At 35.9% G+C, this 18632-nt stretch overlaps 1 protein-coding gene across 50 annotated transcripts in view; it reads left to right on the top strand.

Annotated features, from left to right (window-relative positions):
• The window catches only part of RIMS1 (regulating synaptic membrane exocytosis 1), a 469154-nt gene that overhangs the window by 419681 nt on the left and 30841 nt on the right, over positions 1–18632 (top strand). The window contains exon 1 of one of the 50 annotated variants that reach the window (XM_079146482.1): positions 13648–13798. The exons of the other annotated variants lie outside the window; for them this stretch is intronic. The gene's annotated coding sequence lies outside the window, so the exon portion shown is untranslated. Of the gene's footprint in view, positions 1–13647; positions 13799–18632 lie in introns of those variants that run through there. 50 annotated transcript variants of the gene reach the window in all.

Here is an 18632-nt window from a genome sequence, read left to right as displayed (position 1 = left end):
GCAAATGGGACCAGCACTTTGAGTTAGAATGTTCTCATAGCAGCCCAAGGGAATCTTATAAAGCTGCCATTCCTTTGCTCAGATGGACAACCAGCTATGCTGCTGAATAGTGCACATACAAGAAGAACCACTCTACAGCCCTGTGCTGGGATAGGAGGGCTTTGTGGATTGAACATTTTAAAGTATAAAAAATAAATGCATGGGATTGTTCTGTAGATATTCATATCTGCCTATTTTAGAATTTGTTCTGTATGGAGGGTCAACCAAACTGGGTTCTAGGCTATCTGCCAGAAGCTACTGTGTGACTTTGGCATTGTTTTCACCCTTTCGGTTTTAGTTAGTCTCAGCAACAGTAATAGGATTCTGTTATATAAGACCTTTATTTATTTATTTTTTTTATTTATTGTAAACAAACGGGATACATGTTGTTTGTCTGTTGTACATGGGTTAAAGGCATACCATTTGTATAATCATAAATTCCATTGTATATATATACCACAGTTTCTTTATCCACTCATCAATTGAAGGACATCTAGGTTGGTTCCACAATCTGGCTATGGTGAATTGAGCAGCTATGAACATTGATGTGGCTGTATCTCTGTAGTATGCTGATTTTAAGTCCTTTGGGTATAGGCCAAGGAGTGGGATAGCTGGGTCAAATGGTAGGTCCATTCCAAGTTTTCTAAGGAATCTCCACACTGCTTTCCAGAGTGGCTTCACTAATTTGCAGCCCCACCAGCAATGTATGAGTGTACCTTTCTCCCCACATCCTCACCAACACTTGTTGCTTGTATTTTTGATAATCGCCATTCTAATTGGGGTGAGATGGAATCTTAGGGTGGTTTTGATTTGCATTTGTCATATTACTAGAGATGTTGAACATTTTTTCATATGTTTATTGATTGCTTATACATCTTCTTCTGTGAAGTGTCTGTTCATTTCCTTAGCCCATTTGTCGATTGGATTATTTGTATTCTTGGTGTAGAGTTTTTTGAGTTCTTAATAGATTCTGGAGATTAGTGCTCTATCTGAAGTTTGATTGGCAAAGATATTCTCCTACTCTGTAGGCTCTTTCTTCACATTACTGATAGTTTCCTTTGCTGAGAGAAAGCTTTTTAGTTTGAATCTATCCCAGTTATTGATTCTTGCTTTTATTTCTTGTGCTATGGGAGTCCTGTTGAGGAAGTCTGGTCCTAGGCCGACATGTTGAAGATCGGGACCTACTTTTTCTTCTATAATCTGCAGAGTCTCTGGTCTGATTCCAAGGTCCTTAATCCATTTTGAGTTGAGTTTTGTGCAGGGTGAGAGATATGGGTTTAGTTTCATTCTGTTGCATATGGATTTCCAATTCTCCCAGCACCATTTGTTGAAGAGGCTATCTTTTCTCCATTGCATATTTTTGGCCCCTTTGTCTAGTATTAGAAAGTTGTATTTATTTGGGTTTGTGTCTGTGTCCTCTATTCTGTACTATTGATCTACCTGTCTATTTTGGTACCAATACCATGGTACAAAGACCAATACCGTCTTTGCTACTATTGCTTTGTAATAAAGTTGAAGTTCGGGTATTGCGATACCCCCTGCTTCATTTTTCCTGCGAAGGATTGCTTTAGCTATTCTGGGTTTCTTATTCTTCCAGATGAATTTCATGATTGCTTGCTCTATTTCTGTAAGGTACATCATTGGGATTTTAATTGGAATTGCATTGAATCTGTATAGCAATTTTGGTAGTATGGCCATTTTGACAATATTAATTCTGCCTATCCAAGAACATGGGAGATCTTTCCATCTTCTAAGGTTTTCTTTAATTTCTTTCTTTAGTGTTCTCTAGTTCTCATTGTAGAGGTCTTTCACCTCTTTTGTGAGATTGATTCCCAAGTATTTTATTTTTTTCGATGCTATCGTGAATGGGGTAGTTTTCATAATTTCTCTTTCTGAAGATTCATCACTTATGCATAAAAATGCATTGGATTTATGAGCATTGATCTTGTAACCTGCTACTTTACTGAATTCACTTATGAGTTCTAAAAGTTTTCTGGTGGAATTTCCTGGTTCCTCTAAGTATATAATCATATCATCCGCAAATAGGGATAGTTTGAATTCTTCTTTTCCTATTCGTATTCCTTTAATTTCCTTGGTCTGTCTAATTGCTCTGGCTAGAGTCTCAAGAAGGATATTGAATAGGAGTGGTGAAAGAGGGCATCCCTGTCTTGTTCCAGTTTTTAGGGGGAATGCTTTCAGTTTTTCACCATTTAGAATGATACTAGCCATGGGCTTAGCGTAGATGGCCTTTACAATGTTAAGGAATGTTCCCACTACCCTGATTTTTTCTAGTGTTTTGAGCATGAAGGGATGCTGTATTTTATCAAATGCTTTTTCTGCATCTATTGAAATAATCATGTGATTCTTGACTTTAAGTCTATTGATATGGTGAATGACATTTATTGATTTCCGGATGTTGAACCAACCTTGTATCCCTGGGATAAAACCCACTTGATCGTGGTGCACTATCTTTTTAATATATTTTTGTATGCGATTTGCTAAAATTTTGTTGAGAATTTTTGCATCGATGTTCATTAATGATATCGGTCTGAAATTTTCTTTCCTCGATTTGTCTCTGTCTGGTTTGGGTATCAGGGTAATATTGGCTTCATAGAATGAGTTTGGGAGGGTTCCCTCCTCTTCTATTTCATGGAATACTTTGAGAAGTATTGGAATGAGCTCTTCTTTAAAGGTTTTGTAGAACTCGGCTGAGAACCCATCTGGTCCTGGACTTTTCTTTGTTGGTAGGCTTTTGATGACCTCTTCTACTTCATTACTTGAAATTGTTCTATTTAAATTGTGTATGTCCTCCTCGTTCAATTTAGGCAATTCATATGTCTCTAGAAACCTGTTGATGTCTTCGAAATTTTCTATTTTGTTGGAATATAGATTTTCAAAATAGCTTCTAATTATGTTTTGTATTTCAATCGTGTCTGTTGTGATATTTCCTTGTTCATTCCGAATTTTAGTGATTTGGGTTTTCTCTCGTCTTCTCTTTGTTAGAGTGGCTAAGGGTTTATCAATTTTGTTTATTTTTTCAAAGAACCAACTATTTATTTTGTCAATTTTTTGTATTGTTTCTTTTGTTTCAATTTCGTTGATTTCAGCTCTGAGTTTAACTATTTCCTGTCTTCTACTACTTTTGGTGTTGGTCTGTTCTTCTTTTTCTAGGGCTTTGAGCTGTAGTGTTAGCTTGTTTATTTATTGATTTTTACTTCTTTTATTGAATGCGCTCCATGAAATAAATTTTCCTCTAAGTACTGCTTTCATAGTGTCCCAAAGATTTTGATATGATGTTTCTTTGTTCTCATTTACCTCTAAGAATTTTTTAATTTCCTTCCTAATATCTTCTGTTATCCATTCATCGTGTAATAGCATATTGTTTAATCTCCAGGTGTTGGAGTAGCTTCTGTTTTTTACTCTTTCATTTATTTCTAATTTCAATCCATTATGATCTGATAGAATACAAGGTATTGTCTCTGTCTTCTTGTATTTGCTTACATTACCTTTGTGGCATAATATATGGTCTATTTTAGAGAAGGATCCATGTGCTGCTGAGAAGAAAGTGTATTCACTCTTGGTTGGATGGTATATTCTATAAATGTCCGTTAAGTCTAAATTATTGATTGTGTTATTGAGATCTATGGTTTCTTTGTTCAGTGTTTGTTTGGAAGATCTGTCCAGTGGTGAGAGAGGTGTGTTAAAATCACCTAGTATTATTGTGTTATGGTCTATTTGGTTTCTGAAATTGAGAAGGATTTGTTTGACATACATGGATGAGCCACTGTTTGGGGCATAGATGTTTATGATTGTTATATCTTGCTGATTTATGGTTCCCTTAAGCAGTATGTAATGTCCTTCTTTATCCCTTTTGACTAGTTTTGACTTGAAGTCCACATTATCTGAAATGAGGATGGATACCCCAGCTTTTTTGCTGAGTCCATGTGCATGGTATGTTTTTCCCCATCCTTTCACCTTTAGTCTATGGGTATCTCTTTCTATGAGGTGAGTCTCTTGCAGGAAACATATTGTTGGATCTTTCTTTTTGATCCAATCTGCCAGTCTATGTCTTTTGATTGATGAGTTCAGGCCATTAATATTCAGGGTTATTTTTGAGATATGATTAGTATTCCTGGTCATTTGGTTCATTTTATTTATTTATTTATTTATTTTGACACGACTTGGTTCTTCCTTTATTTGACAATTCCTTTAGGATAGTTCCTCCCATTGCTGATTTGCTTCTTTGTTATTCATCTCTTCCTCATGGAATATTTTGCTGAGAATGTTCTGTAATGCTGGCTTTCTTTTTGTAAATTCTTTTAGCTTTTGTTTATCATGGAAGGATTTTATTTCATCATCAAATTTGAAGGCAAGTTTTGCTGGGTATAAGATTCTTGTTTGGCATCCATTTTCTTTCAGGGCTTGAAAAAGGTTGTTCCAGGCCCTTCTAGCTTTTAGGGTCTGGATTGAAAAATCTTCTGATAACCGTATTGGTTTCCCCCTGAATGTAATTTGATTCCTCTCTCTTGTGGCCTTTAAAATTCTGTCTTTATTTTGTATGTTAGGTATTTTCATTTATATAAAACCTTTAATCTCCTGAGCTTCTCAGTCTATGGTTCTACAACTTGTTTTGAATAACAATGACTTTAAACAAAATCCCCTTTTCTGATATGTGTGTGTGTATGTATACACATACTTATATATATGTAATATTCAACACTGAGCACTTTTATGAATTTAGAACTAAATATGCTAAAAACTATCTCAGATATAATCCTACTCTTATGAAATGATTAATTCACAACCACTAAACGAAAGATATCATTTAGATTTTAATTTTTTTCTAAATAGAAAAATATATTGAGTCTGATTATGTGTTGAGATTGAGAAGTAAAAAGAAAAGAAAGAAAAATCATTAACAGTTTTATTAAAGGATGATGCTTATCTCCTTTATGCTTCACTGTTACCCAGCCCTAACTTTCACACATTGTGTATTGATTTCCCTAAAACACAGCAGCTGCCTGTTAGAAAACAGCTTGTTTTCAGCAGTATCACCACCTTGTCTGTACAGCAGAGTCCTGAAGCAGTTGCTGGGTTTATACAATCAAACATGTTCATCTTTCTTTTGCCCTTCATAGAAGTAAGTGAAGGACACAGAAAAAAGTGTTGATATTGAGATAAGAAGTATAAGTTTTATAAAATATAGCTTAAAATATAATTGAAGACTATATCTAGGACTCAAGACTAATGAATGGAAGTGATGGTGAAATCTTTACAATTCTGGTATGAGAATTATTGTCTCTATATGAGCTCACTGAGTCTTTTTCTAGTGCAGAGTAAAGCTCTAAGTTTATATGAGAACTGAAATAAATATTTGGAAGTGACTGCTGAAATTCCAGAATTTCTGATTAGCAAAGTCTTTTTGGATAAATTCGAAAGCAATTGCAATTCCTGTTTGCAACATATTCATTTTAGTAGAGACTATGTGAGGACAGATAAAGAAGAAATTTTTTTAAATGTTATTCACAGTATAGGCTGGAAAGTTTGTCAAGGAAGACGATAGGTCTTGAAATACTTAAAATCTAGAAAGAGAGATTTTAAGATGAAAAGATGAAGGAAGAGTAATTAATAAACTAACAGCATGTTCCTAGAAAAGGCAGGAGTTACCATTTTGCACTGGGATAGAAGAGGAGGGAATGGATGGATGTGGGCAGTTTCGGGATCTTAGGTTTGGTTGGTTTTTGGTCACATCAGATTCAGCCTAATGTTCTACTTAAGTCCCTAGTTAGGTCTTCCAATAACACTCTGACCACCTGCAGGTACATAACAGAGCCCCAACCAGGAATACCAGATCAGAGGAGGCATCGCAAACATAAAGGAGGCCACCTAAGGGTCCTTCTCACTACCCACTCATCTCTGTTTTCTAAGCTTTCCTCTCCACTTGAAGTTATATCATTGGAAAGCAATTTACCTCTCCCACCCCCAAGGAAATGACCTTCCCAAATGTCCCAGAGCTGGTTAGACACATCTTCAGTGGCTCTTAATATTGAACATTTTAGGCTGAAGCATCAATAGTAAGGCTCATTAAATTTGCATTTAGCACCCAGCGAATCACCAAAACTTCCCTAGGACAGGAGAGTTAATTGAGTATATTTAGATGAGTATATTTATTTATATTTAGATGTGTGTTTATATTCATTAATGTGTAAAATAACAAATGTTTCCTGTCCAATTGAAAGAAATTTTCTTTCAAGGGTTACATGAGAGAAATAATACTTATAATACATAGATCACAAAGTACAGGCTGAGGTTCTTTCAAATGTATGTTATTATGTTTTAAACTAACTTTTTTCTTATGACTATATATCTAAAAAATTGTTAAAAATAATAAAAATGATTCAACATATATTTGTTTTACCTAACTTTCTCGAAATTATATGAACCTTTACAGAGATTTAATGTGTACTGTTTTTCATAGATTGCTAACACAAGTTGTATAAAATTTATCAGGTACGTTTGTTTGCCTTAATTGGAGTGATTGGGTTAAAAGAGAACAATTTACAAGTCAGAGTTTTGTTCACCCTCCAAATTCAAATTTTATAGCCATTCCAGTTTCCCAAGCAGAGGATTATTAGTTCCTACCTAAGTACTGAGCAGCTCTCATACATTTCACCCAGCCTCCTCTCCATACCCTGAGAAGTAATGAGTAGCATCACTTTGTTAGGTTTTCCAACTATTGGTGTCATATAGTGGATGTAAGCACCCTCTCAGTAATCATACTTATTGCTAATTTCAAGTTCCATCCTGCATAGGATTAATATATCTTACTACTTATCACCTACCTTCTCATCAAAATACTCTCATCATCTAAAATAGTCATCATATTAGCTACTACTTTTACACATATGTGTAAATATTACTAGTCAAAATTCCTATTTGTGAGAAGATGCAGAGAATCTGCAATGTCATTCAATGTATGAATCTATAAATACTACCTTATTATAATATAAATGCAATAACTTCTGCTCTTTTGGGTGTCATATCCTGTCCTGAGGATATTTTGTTATGTCATTTCCATTTATTCCAACAACCTGAGCAATTTCCTCTTTACTTAATAGGAAATGTAACTTATCAAAAATCTTATTGGTACTCACATCTGAATTTAAATGTAGGTTTCTGTAGAGTCTTGGTAAAGAAAAAAATGTATGTATGTATGTATGTATGTATGTATATACCCACATACACTATAATTTGTTTTCACTATATGTAAATATGTATTTTTGCTGTGTATATATATACATATATACAGAGAGGGAAGGAGAGATATCAAGGACCTAAACAAAGTAAGGATAAAAATCATTTCTGTGTGTTTCTTAGATACTTAATGAAGATTTAACTCAATGGATTCTGATGACAAATGACTCTATTCATAGGTGTGAACTTAATCATGTTTAGTAGATGTATTTTCTAGCCTTAAAAATCTCCATTTAAAAGGTAGGGTTTTTCTTTTCAAATTATCTGCAAACTTCCTATTATCATTATGAGATCATCTTATAAATAAAAGAATTTTAGGGAAGTCCCTTTTGTAAAATGATGACTTTCTGAGTAACATCCTATTAAGGGTATTTTATTGGTTTCTTATTGCTACTATAATAAATTAGCACAGATTTAGTGGCCTAAAACGAAAGAAATTTATTATCGTACAGTTCCAGAAGTCAAAAGTCCAATAGAGGTTGAAGTGTCAGAGAGCAATGCTCCTGCTAGAGGTTCTAGGGGATGTCCATTTTTTTCCCTTGCCAGTCTCTAGTGCCTGTCTACCTTCCTTGGCTTACGGTGCCTTCCATCTTCAAAGCCAGCATATCCCATCACTCTGACTCTTTTCTACCTCTCTTCCTCTTGTAAAGATCCTTGAGATGATATTGCCTTCATCCAGAACATCCAGGACAATAACTGTATTTTAAAGTCAGTTGATTAGCAATTCATCTGCACAGTTCCCCTGTCATGTACCATAGCACAGCATATTTACACTTATAGAAATGAGGGCATGAACAATTTGGGGGGAGGTAGGTTTAGTTTTTACTTTTACTTGCCAGAGACAAATTTAGGTTTTTGAAAAGTATGAAGTTTATGGAAAGCCCTCTATAAGAAAATGAACAAACAGTTATAAAATTAGAACATGCATAATGATAAAAAAAAACAATGACAACAAATAAATTTTACAAAACGAAAAACTGGGTAAATATGTCACACTTGATCCAAACTGATTTTATTTCCATTATTTAACATATCCATGTAATAAACTGATAAAAATGTCTTATTCAACACATCTATAAATGTTTTGAATAAATTAAAGAGAAATAGGTGCACCTCCCAAACTTATGTTTTCAGTTTGGTTTCTAAATTCATCTTTATGTATATCATTTTTCTCCATCAGTTCAATTGTCCATTTCCTTTTGTTCTGGAAAAGAAAAAGAATGTGCAATTAGGGGCTAGAAAACTTTGGAACAAATTGTCTATTCACTCATTCAGAGTGATGGATGGATAGATAGATCTGATGTGTTAGATATGATAAGTTTGGAGTAATGAGTAATGAGCAAGTTAGTTGTGAACCTTGCCTTCATGGTCTTACATTGTAACAAAAGGACAGAGATAGGATGGTCGTCTCAAGTAGACTGAAGGTGAAGATTACGGAGCCTGCTGAGAGTCCTAGCCTAGTGGCAATGAGGTTTACCTTGGACCTGAACATTGAGATAGGCGAAGTATAGGGAAGAGAAGTGGATCTCAGACAAATATAGTGGGCAATACCTATAATGGGAAAGCTGATACTGATTTTGAGAACGTAAAAGAAGGTAAGGAAGTATAAGGAAAACAGGAGAGAGTGATGCCAAACATTCGTGAGAGAAAGTCGGACCAGGTCCAGGAAGGCCTTGTGATCGTGTGTAAGATTTAGATTTAGTCTTAATTGCAGTAAAGAGTTCTGAGCAGAGAGGCAACTTGATCTGATTAGTGGATTTAAAACTTTTCCTGTCCGTTTGTTTTGGAGAATGAGGCTGGAGAAATGGGGAACAAAGCAAGAGTGGATGCAAGGAAATGAGTTAGGATGACGAGAAGTGCTCAGAGTTGAAATATGAAGACTTCAGTTATTAGCTGTCTTCTCAGAAAGATTCTGGAGTGTGTGCCTTTTCATTGACAGTGACGCCTTTTTTTAAAAAAATGTCACTCATTAAACACTATTTAACACATACAAAAAGGAAGAACGCATACCTGATTGGCTGCTTGTGTGCTGAGATTCATTTATACTCTTGTTTGTTTGACCAGGTGTTTGCATTTTATTTCTCACTGTGTAATGAACCAGCTTCCCCAAATACAGCCATTTCAGGCGTCAACAAGCTGATTAAGAGAATAGTTGGGGAGTTAAAGATCCTTCTCATCACACCAGGCCTTCTTTAGCCAGTTGTAGAGGTTCTCTGATTGCTTGTGTGGTGTTGGTGTGGGAGAGAAGAGGCACCCCCACGCCACACAGCTCCTCATTCCTGTGGATTCACCCTTGCTCCAAGAGTTGCAGGCCCTGAAGGCTCTCAGAGCCTTCCTCCAACTTCCGTCAAATATACCTGTCTCTAGCATCATGTCTTGCACTCAAGTACTTTCTTCTCCCGTGAAGCCTGGCCGTGGGCCATGCTCCTCTCCTACTCCTGGTAATACAACTCAATTCTGCCTTTCCTGTTTTTCTGCCCTAAGACTGCCATTGGCATAATTTGTGTTTCTTGTATGATTTTGCCTAGCTTAACTTTGTCACAATCTTTTTGTACTCGCTTAATTGCCCCTTCTAATATTATTTCTACCTCGGTTTGCTACATTAGGAGAAGGAAATGTGTCCCAATAACACATGGATAGAGATATACTCCCACCTTTAAAAATAGTCAAAATGGTTAGTCACATAAGAATTATCACTCTGTAGAAATGCTCTTCTGAAGGAGGCTCTATGATATGTGTACTTCTTCCACATTACCTGTGAAATATTAGGATTTTATAGTTCATGTCAAGTAAAATTTATGTCATTTAAAAAACATTTTTATTTGTTTTAATTAGTTATACATGACAGTACAATGCACATTATATATCATATATAATGGAATATAATTTCTCATTCTTCTGGTTATACATGACATAGTATCTCATGGGTCATATAGTTATATATGTACATAGGGTAATAATGTCGATTCATTCTACTATCCTTCCTATTCCCATATCCCCTCCCTTCCCTTCAATCCCTTCAACCTAGTCTAAATTAACTCTATTCTTCCCTAGCTCCAGCACCACCTCATTGTGAATTAGCATCCATATATTGAGAAAATATTTGGCTTTTGGGTTTGGGGGTTGGCTTATTTCATTTAGCATGATATTCTCCAGCTCCATCCATTTACTGTTAAATGCCATAATTTCATTCTTCTGTAAGGCTGAGTAATATTCTATCATATATATATATATATATATATGATATTTTTTAATCCATTCTTCTGGTGAAGGGCACCTAGGTTGGTTCCATCATTTAGCTATTGTGCATTGAGCTGCTATAAACATTGATGTGGTTTTGTCAATGTAGTATGCTGATTTTAAGTCCTTTGGGCATAAACAGGAGTGGTGAAATGGTGGTTCCATTCCAAGTTTACTGAGGAATCTCCATACTGCTTTCCAGAGTGGTTTCACCAATTTGCATCCCCACCAGCAATGTGTGAGTGTACCTTTTTCTAGACATTCTCACCAACACTTACTATTGCTTGTATTCTTGATGATTGTCATTCTGACTAGAGTGAGACAAAATGATAGTTTTAATTTGCATTTCTCTAGTTGCTAAAGATTTGAACATTTTTTTCTTATATTTATTGATTGATTGTATTTATTTCTCCTAATTGCTCTGGCTGGAGTTTCAAGGATGATGTTGAATAGAAGTGGTGAAAGAGGGCATCCTTGTCTTGTGAAAGAAGAATTAACACCAGTACTCCTTAAAGTATTCCATGAAATAGAAAAAGGGGAACCCTTCCAAATTCATTCTATGAAACTAATATCACCCTGATACTAAAACCAAAGACACATCAAAGAAAGAAAACTTCAGACCAATATCCCTGATGAACATAGTTTGGTTCAACATATGGAAATCAATAAACATAATTCATCACATCAATAGACTTAAAAACAAGAATTGTATTATTATCTCAATAGATTCAGAAAAAGCGTTTGACTAAATATAGCACCCCTTCCTGTTCAAAACTCTAGAAAAACTAGGGATAGTAGGAACATAACTCAACATAGTAAAAGCTATTTATGCTAAACCCAAGGCCAACATCATTTTAAATGGAGAAAAGTTGAAAGCATTCCTTATAAAAAGCAGAAAACTATGTCATTTTAATCTTTATAAGATACTAATGAATTGACCAATAAAAAAATTTTCTATATATTCCCCAATATTGGTCAAACCACATAGCTCCCCAGTATTACAAAGTACAGTAAGATTCTCTTTGGAAACTTGGTTGGGATCCCCTCAAAAACCCTAAGACAAAGATTTGAAGTAGTTTATTTGAGTTTGTGGGGCAGTGAGACAGAGAAAGGATGTCAGTATTAGGTGCATTATTTAACATATTACTGCTGTGGGACTTAAGGCTTGATCCCATTGGAGATCTATGGGACACTGCAAAATTGTTTCCCCTGGGGTTGAGGAAGCTATAACAACTCCCATTTGCCACTGGCTGAGGAGTGTTTGTGGAATCCTTAACTCTTGACATTTAGTCCTGCTTCCTCTATGAGTCCAAGTGACTACGATTGGAAGGAGCCTTCAGCAGAGAGCCGCAGGTGCCTACAGTCATTCAGCATCCTTGCATACAGGAAAGTGAGTGTCAAAAGGATATAGCCAGAACACCAATAGCATCTGCCTCTGTAGCTTTCTAGCCAGGGCTTCCACCTAGAGTTGTGTAGTTTGGGTTCTACACAAAAGTGCCCAGTCAGCAAGGGACCTCAACACCATAAAGGCACTCTTGGCCAACCCTCGAACAGTGAGATTGTTTTCACTTTTAATTTGTCCAGGTTTGCAGTCTGTGCTTGTGAAGCCCTTCTTTTACCTCCTCTTGTGGAAACCCTTTTTCTCCTCTTTCTGTGCCTTCTGTTTTTTCTTAGGGTCTTCTGGCAGGACTTCAACCTTGTTAATATTTCATCTTTGTCTAGGGTGTTCCACTATGATTTTCTACATGGATATGGCTGCCTTCAGTAAACAAAGATAATTACTCCAAGTTCTAAGAGGCAGATTCTCTGTTTACCAAAGTGGCATCAGACAGAACTTCTGAGTTACACAGACTTCCATCCTTTGCCATTTCCATTTTAATAACAGTCTTAATTGAAAATTTTCAAAATATCACTTGCAATTATTTTGAGACAAGTTTACTTTAACTTGTATTGCTCTACCTCTTATATTTATGATCAAATTTATCATCCAAACGGGCATATCTTAGAGAGTATAAAGAAAACAAAATTAATAATATCCCGGAACAACAGGCATAAAATGGAATTGTCCTGAAGTAAGCTTGAAATACCATCACTCTGTTTTTCATCTATTCATACTGTTGACACAGCCCTAGAGGGAAGAAGAAGAAAAAGCAGAGCAATCTGGATTTGAATCTTGTTAATTCTTCAGTCCCGATAGAGATGTGAAGAGGAGCCATAGGGGAAAATGCCATTATGATAAAAAGGTCCCATTGCTGCCATTTCCCCTCCCTAAAGAAGCATCATGAAAAGAGTTTCAGAAGCTTACATAAGCTTTAAAGGAAATGGGCTTAGAATTTGCTTTTGGTTAGAGGGTGGGGGAATGAATTTGCTTTTGGGAGGATTTGGTTTTTTTGGTTATAGTTTTATCACCTACTACTTCTGAACTCTCAGAGCCTCATTTTCTATGCTTGTAGAATATAGCAATACCAATAATATCAATAATGGGAACTATGATGAGGGTCACTGGAAATGTGTATGAAGCACTGCTTGACAAAAGTTGGAGATTCTTCTTTTTATTGCTTGGTGCCTGGAAGGATGGAGGGATGTGAAAGGACCTGGGGAAAGCAGCTGAATTCCAGGTGTGTTTACTAAGTTCACCTTAAAAGTGATAATTTTGACAGCTTAAGTGCATTAAATGTGTATTACAAGTGCCAAGTGGGCTTGTGCAAGAAATTGATATGAAACCTTCCTGTCTCTGTGAATAAGCACTTTAAATAGGTTTACACTGGAAATCATATTAGTCCTGAGCTTTACTTCTCTGATGGGTCTTTACATAATCAGAGAAGCTATATGGTATTTAATAACATTTTCATTACAATTGGTTTATATGTGTCTTCGTTATATAGTTTTAAATTTTGTGGTTGGCTAGCAGTTTTCAAATTGTGGCTCTTTAGCAGCTTTTAAATTTATGAGATGTTACGTGGCAAATTCACTCAATGATTTTGCACTTCATAGTTTTCTACTATAATAAGCTATAGAAAAAAACTCTTGACAGAAGCGCTTTAATCATACTGAGTGTCTGTGTGAGAAAGAGAGGGGGAGGGAGAGAGAAGGAAAAGAAGAGGAAGAGGGAGAGGGAAAGGCAGAGAGAGACTTCAGAGAGCCCTGATAGGTGTTCCACCCAGAGACAGAACAAGTTATTTAAACCGGGTCAAAGCTTCGTTGGCATTCACTTTTCCCCTGAGAACAGTCTACTGCCGATTCTTATTTTTTCAAGATAAACAAGGTAAGTCAATATTCCATGCTTTGTATTAAGGAGATCTTAGCAGGAGTTTGTGGTTAATTTATAACTTTTCATAAAATTAAAAACAAAAGCCAAATTTCTTTATTATTTCAGTGATGTGTAGCAGTTTTGAAAGATGCTGTTATACTTGAGAGTACTAACAATTGAATCAAAAAGGAAGAATTGAAATTTGTTATGCAGTGGATGAAGTGCTTATAGAAGAATGTTGCAGCTGCAGATGTATTTGCAAAATTATAATGTCCAAATATGATTAACTTTAAATCTAAACTTACAGGATTTAAAAGCTGCCTTTGTAGTTGAGCACTGCTCAAACACCTTAGTTCCAAAACATGCATCTTAATATTACCACAAGGTTATATTTCTCTTTAAAGCCATTTAATTTCTATTTTAAAATGTGAGATATATTTCATAAATGTAGCCCTTTGTATTCAATTAAATTTTAAACTTTATATGGACATTTCTTTTGCAAATTCAAAGGTCTATTACTTTGCATTTTAAAATTATAAATCACATTTTTCTAGCTTAGGTTCCCAAATTTTTGCCTTTAATTTTGTTATGTTCAGACAAGGACCAGAAAAATGTAACTTTAAAGAGCACAAGAAAATATACACATTAAGAGTTTGATGAAACTTCAAAATATGGATTTATCTCATGCTTTCATATCATTTATGGTGAAAAGTGTACCCAGATAGTTTCCTCTAACTCCTTTATTCACTCACATACTGATGCCACAGTTCGGATGAAAAAGAGGTGTTTTATCATCATCATAAGAGTGGTGCCAACCACTCTGAGAATGTTCTGTAAAGGACGGTTTCACATTCAATAGCAGTGTGACCCTGAGTGATAACACCAATCTTTAACAGTAATTTCTTTCTCACTTCTTCCTCCGAGTACTCCAGATCGGAATCTGATGGAGGACTCTTTGCATATGAAGGGTTTTTTTTTTTTTTTTTTTTAATTATCCGAGTGTCTTCTGCATGTAACTTGTATTTTGCTTATGTTTTCATTTTATATTCTGAGTAATACTTTGTGGAATTCCTAATTTCTAGTTTAACACTTAACATTTAACTTCAGAAACAGGGATTATGCATGGAATGAAGGCATAAATATACTGCGGATGACTGTAATACATTTGTGATTTATTTCTTTCCCTCCCCTAATTCCCGATTTAGTTTCAGTCATTTGTCTTAAAAGGAATCTTAACATCTGTTTAGTTTTATGCCATCTTCATGCTTAACTAACTCGGTGAAATGTCCTCTTGCTTCTTATCTGTGCTTATTATTTGTTGGCAGCAAGAAATGATTTTTCTACCTCAGTAAATAAGTTACTTTTTTTCTCCCCCACACTTTAAACTTGGTACAAGAGCAATGGTACAGGACCAAAGCTGTTTAGAACTTTTTCTTTTACCTAAGAACCAGTTAGCCACTTTGGGCATCTATGAAGATACACCCCTAGTTAATACACTAGGTTTTAGCTATAAAATTTATGCAGCAAACATTGCTGATGACCATGCTTCACAGAGCTTTGACACAGTCCAGTGAGGAAAGATATAGTAGCATATGTGTTCAGATGAAAAGTTATAAATAAGTAAAAGAGTTTGTTATAAGTCTATCACATTAAGTATTTTCACAGAATAGTTTGTAGTCCATTATCAATGTATTTCCAGGGGAATAATTGATATAGGAGTTTAGAGAGCAGAATCAAATAACTTAGGCTGGTCAGACTAGGTGGCAAGAAGAGGTACTTTAAGGTAGTCATAAAGGATTGGGAAAACACAAGAAGGTTCTCCCAGGTAGGCAGGAAGAATAAGGGGAGTCCTGGATACAGGAAATGTCAATAGATGAAGAAGGAGCAGGATGTGACAAGTTTGGCTGGAGCTAAAGGTCTCTGACCAGCCTGTAGAAAGAGGTGAACATGAGCCAAATCTAGAAGCCCTGTGAATGGCATGTCAGACTGTGAGAGAGCCAGTAAAATTGGCACAGGGGACCAATAGGGCATTTCTGTGAAAATCTGTCCTGGTAGCACAAAACCAGTTGAAATGGCAAGAATCTCAATGTGGAGAGATGAATTGGAATAAGAAAGAAGAAATAGGTAGAGGAGATAAGGCAGTAAAAATAACAATCATGTTTTCACAGTGAAAAAATAGCAATACCTTTAACAAAATGGGAAATTAGTACAAGGCCAGTTTGGGTTATAAATCTCTAGTGGAGGTCAACTAGAGAAGTAGAATCTGTAGGAGATATATATTTTGAGGATTATTATAAGAAATGGGCTTACATGGTTCTGGGAGCTGGCTAGACAAGTCTGAGATTCATGGAGCAGGGCATGAGAGACCTGTAGTCTAGCTCTCTCAGGCACTGACCGAAACGGCAGTCCAGGGTGGAAGGTCTGGCTCACCAAGCAGGTCTTGCCTGTGCCATTTCAGGCTTTCACCTGAATGAATCATCCTTACCTAGATGATCTGAAATAAGACTCCTGTTTAAAGTCAACTGATTTCTGCACTCTAATAACATCTATAAGTTGTCTTCCCAATTTGTTTTTGATGGAACAACCAGAGATTATAGCCTAGTTAAAGTTGACACATCTGAAAATCCCAAAGTGCTATCAACTTGAATATGGCTGATAGGAAATTTACAGGTAAAAGTGGCCAGGAATCTATTGAACATTCAGAATTGAAATCTGGAAAACTTAATGTGGAGATATGAGAGATACAGCATAGGAGTTATCCATGGAGAAATGATATTCATATGGTTAAGAGAGTTGAGGAGATTGTCAGAAAAAATGATAGAAATTTTCCATCACAGATAAATTTGGGGGAGAAAACCTTTTTAAAAATATTTTTTTAGTTGAAGATGGACACAATACCTTGATTTTATTATTCATTTTTATATGGTGCTGAGGATGGAATCCAGTGCTTAACACATGCCAGGCATGTGCTCTACCACTAGGTCACAACCCCAGCCCTGAGAAAACCTTTTTAAGAGGCAGAAGAAAGAAAGGTTAACCAAAAAATAATAATAATAAGGGAAGAAGATTAGAAAGGTAAGAAAAGAACCATAATTGCATGGAGCCTTAGCTGCCTTCTCATCAACATGCTTTCTCATTGGCTTTCCAAGATTTCCAGTGGACCAGGGGGCATTGCTGATGGTTCCCCTGATTTTCATCCTGGGTTTGGGGATCTTGCTGCCAGAGATCCAAACAGTTTGCACCAAAAGAAAGCTAGTGGTTTTTATTGTGAACTTTGAAAGTCCAGTTGAAGTGAGAAAGATTCGAATGACTCTGGTGTGCAGATATTTCAGGATAGAGTGGATAACAAGAAGTTAGAGGAATAACTGTTATTATTGTGTAATGAAAAGGTCTCCTGCAACCTTTGTGTCACAGTGTTGAACACCCTTTACCTTTGTCATCTGTCTGCAGATGTGTTTGTACTCACAAGGGATAACTCAAGCTTCTCCTCCTCTGTGGGAAGTTCTCTAACTCACTCTAGCAGAAGTGCTAACTTGGTCCTTTGTACCATTACTCCCTTAGGCATATTTTATGCTTCTGATCCTCCTGAAATAGAATGGCTTACAAGTTTTCCTCCCCTACCAGGTTGTGTGCTACTTTTAATTTTGAATCTACAGAACCTACAGCACCACCATTTAAGTGCTTAATATGTATTTGGGAAATGAAGATTTGTGCATTTACGCATGTATATGAGAAAAGAGTGTAATAGAAAGAGTGTGTGTGTATGTTTACAGCTTATGGAAGGAGGAAGGAGAAATTTGTGAATTCTGGAGTTTAAAGAGTAAAATTAATGAAAATAAGGCAGAGAAGGGAAGGAGGGTAAGTATGAGAGGAATGCTGCAAAGCAGGAGGACTTGCATCTTCTCCATATAGAAGAATGGGAGGAGTGGATTGGTGAAGATAAGGAGGGAGGGAGACAGGATGGAAGAAATACGTCTTCCCGGGAAATAAAAGACAAATGGGTGTGAGAGAAAATGTGCCATCTCCTAAAAAGATGAGATTTTTTAAGGCAAAAAATTTGAAATTTTTGAACTCTGTTTGTTAACTGTGATCCAACACATTTAAAGTGCTTATAAAAAAATAAAGCACTAAAAGACCAGAATTAAGAGGTAAACTTCTCTGTTGAAGCTGTGCAAGTCCCGAAATGCTGGACAGCATTCAAGGTGCAGTAAAAGGCGATGAGCTAGACTGAACTAATGGGTATGTAGATGGATGAGCCCTGTAACAGTCACTCTTAAGGGCCTGGTAAAGTGCAAAGCATTTGGTAACTTGGAGCTAGAACCCTTGGGTTTGAGTTCTGGTCATGCCACTTGCTAAGTCTGTGATTGTGACAAAATCAAAAGCTGTTATTTTCTTGTGTGTGTAGTGCGTGGTGTATAATCTGAAGAACCTTTTAGGGGTCTACATGCAAATTTGTTTAATTAGTATTTCACCTCTGCCCCCAGCCATATGCTATCCTATTGCTAATTACAAGTACTAATAAGTCAAAAAAATGTGTCCTAGCAAAGGGCTCACATTATTTCTGTTGTAAGCTTCTGTTAAAACATTTAAGTAAAAGCATTCTCCTGGGGAAAAGTGTATTCTGCATGTGCTGGGGTGTGTAAAATTGTCTCTTTCTCCAATAGAACACTATTATGACAACTTTAAGTAAAACTTGAAACTTCACATATATTTGAATTTTATAATATCATGATTTTGGGTTTTTTTTAAGATCTCAAAACAGCTTTCTTTCATTCTTGGTCACAGGGAATACCTTGATCCCTATGCCACTGCTCAAAAACATGTCTTTTCTTAAGAAAGATTAAAAATT

The sequence above is a fragment of the Sciurus vulgaris genome, assembly GCF_902686455.1.
Source record: "Sciurus vulgaris genome assembly, chromosome: 7".
NCBI lineage: Eukaryota > Metazoa > Chordata > Mammalia > Rodentia > Sciuridae > Sciurus > Sciurus vulgaris.
The sequence above is the reverse complement of the archived record's forward strand: the minus strand, read 5'-3'. Positions and strand labels throughout refer to the sequence as shown.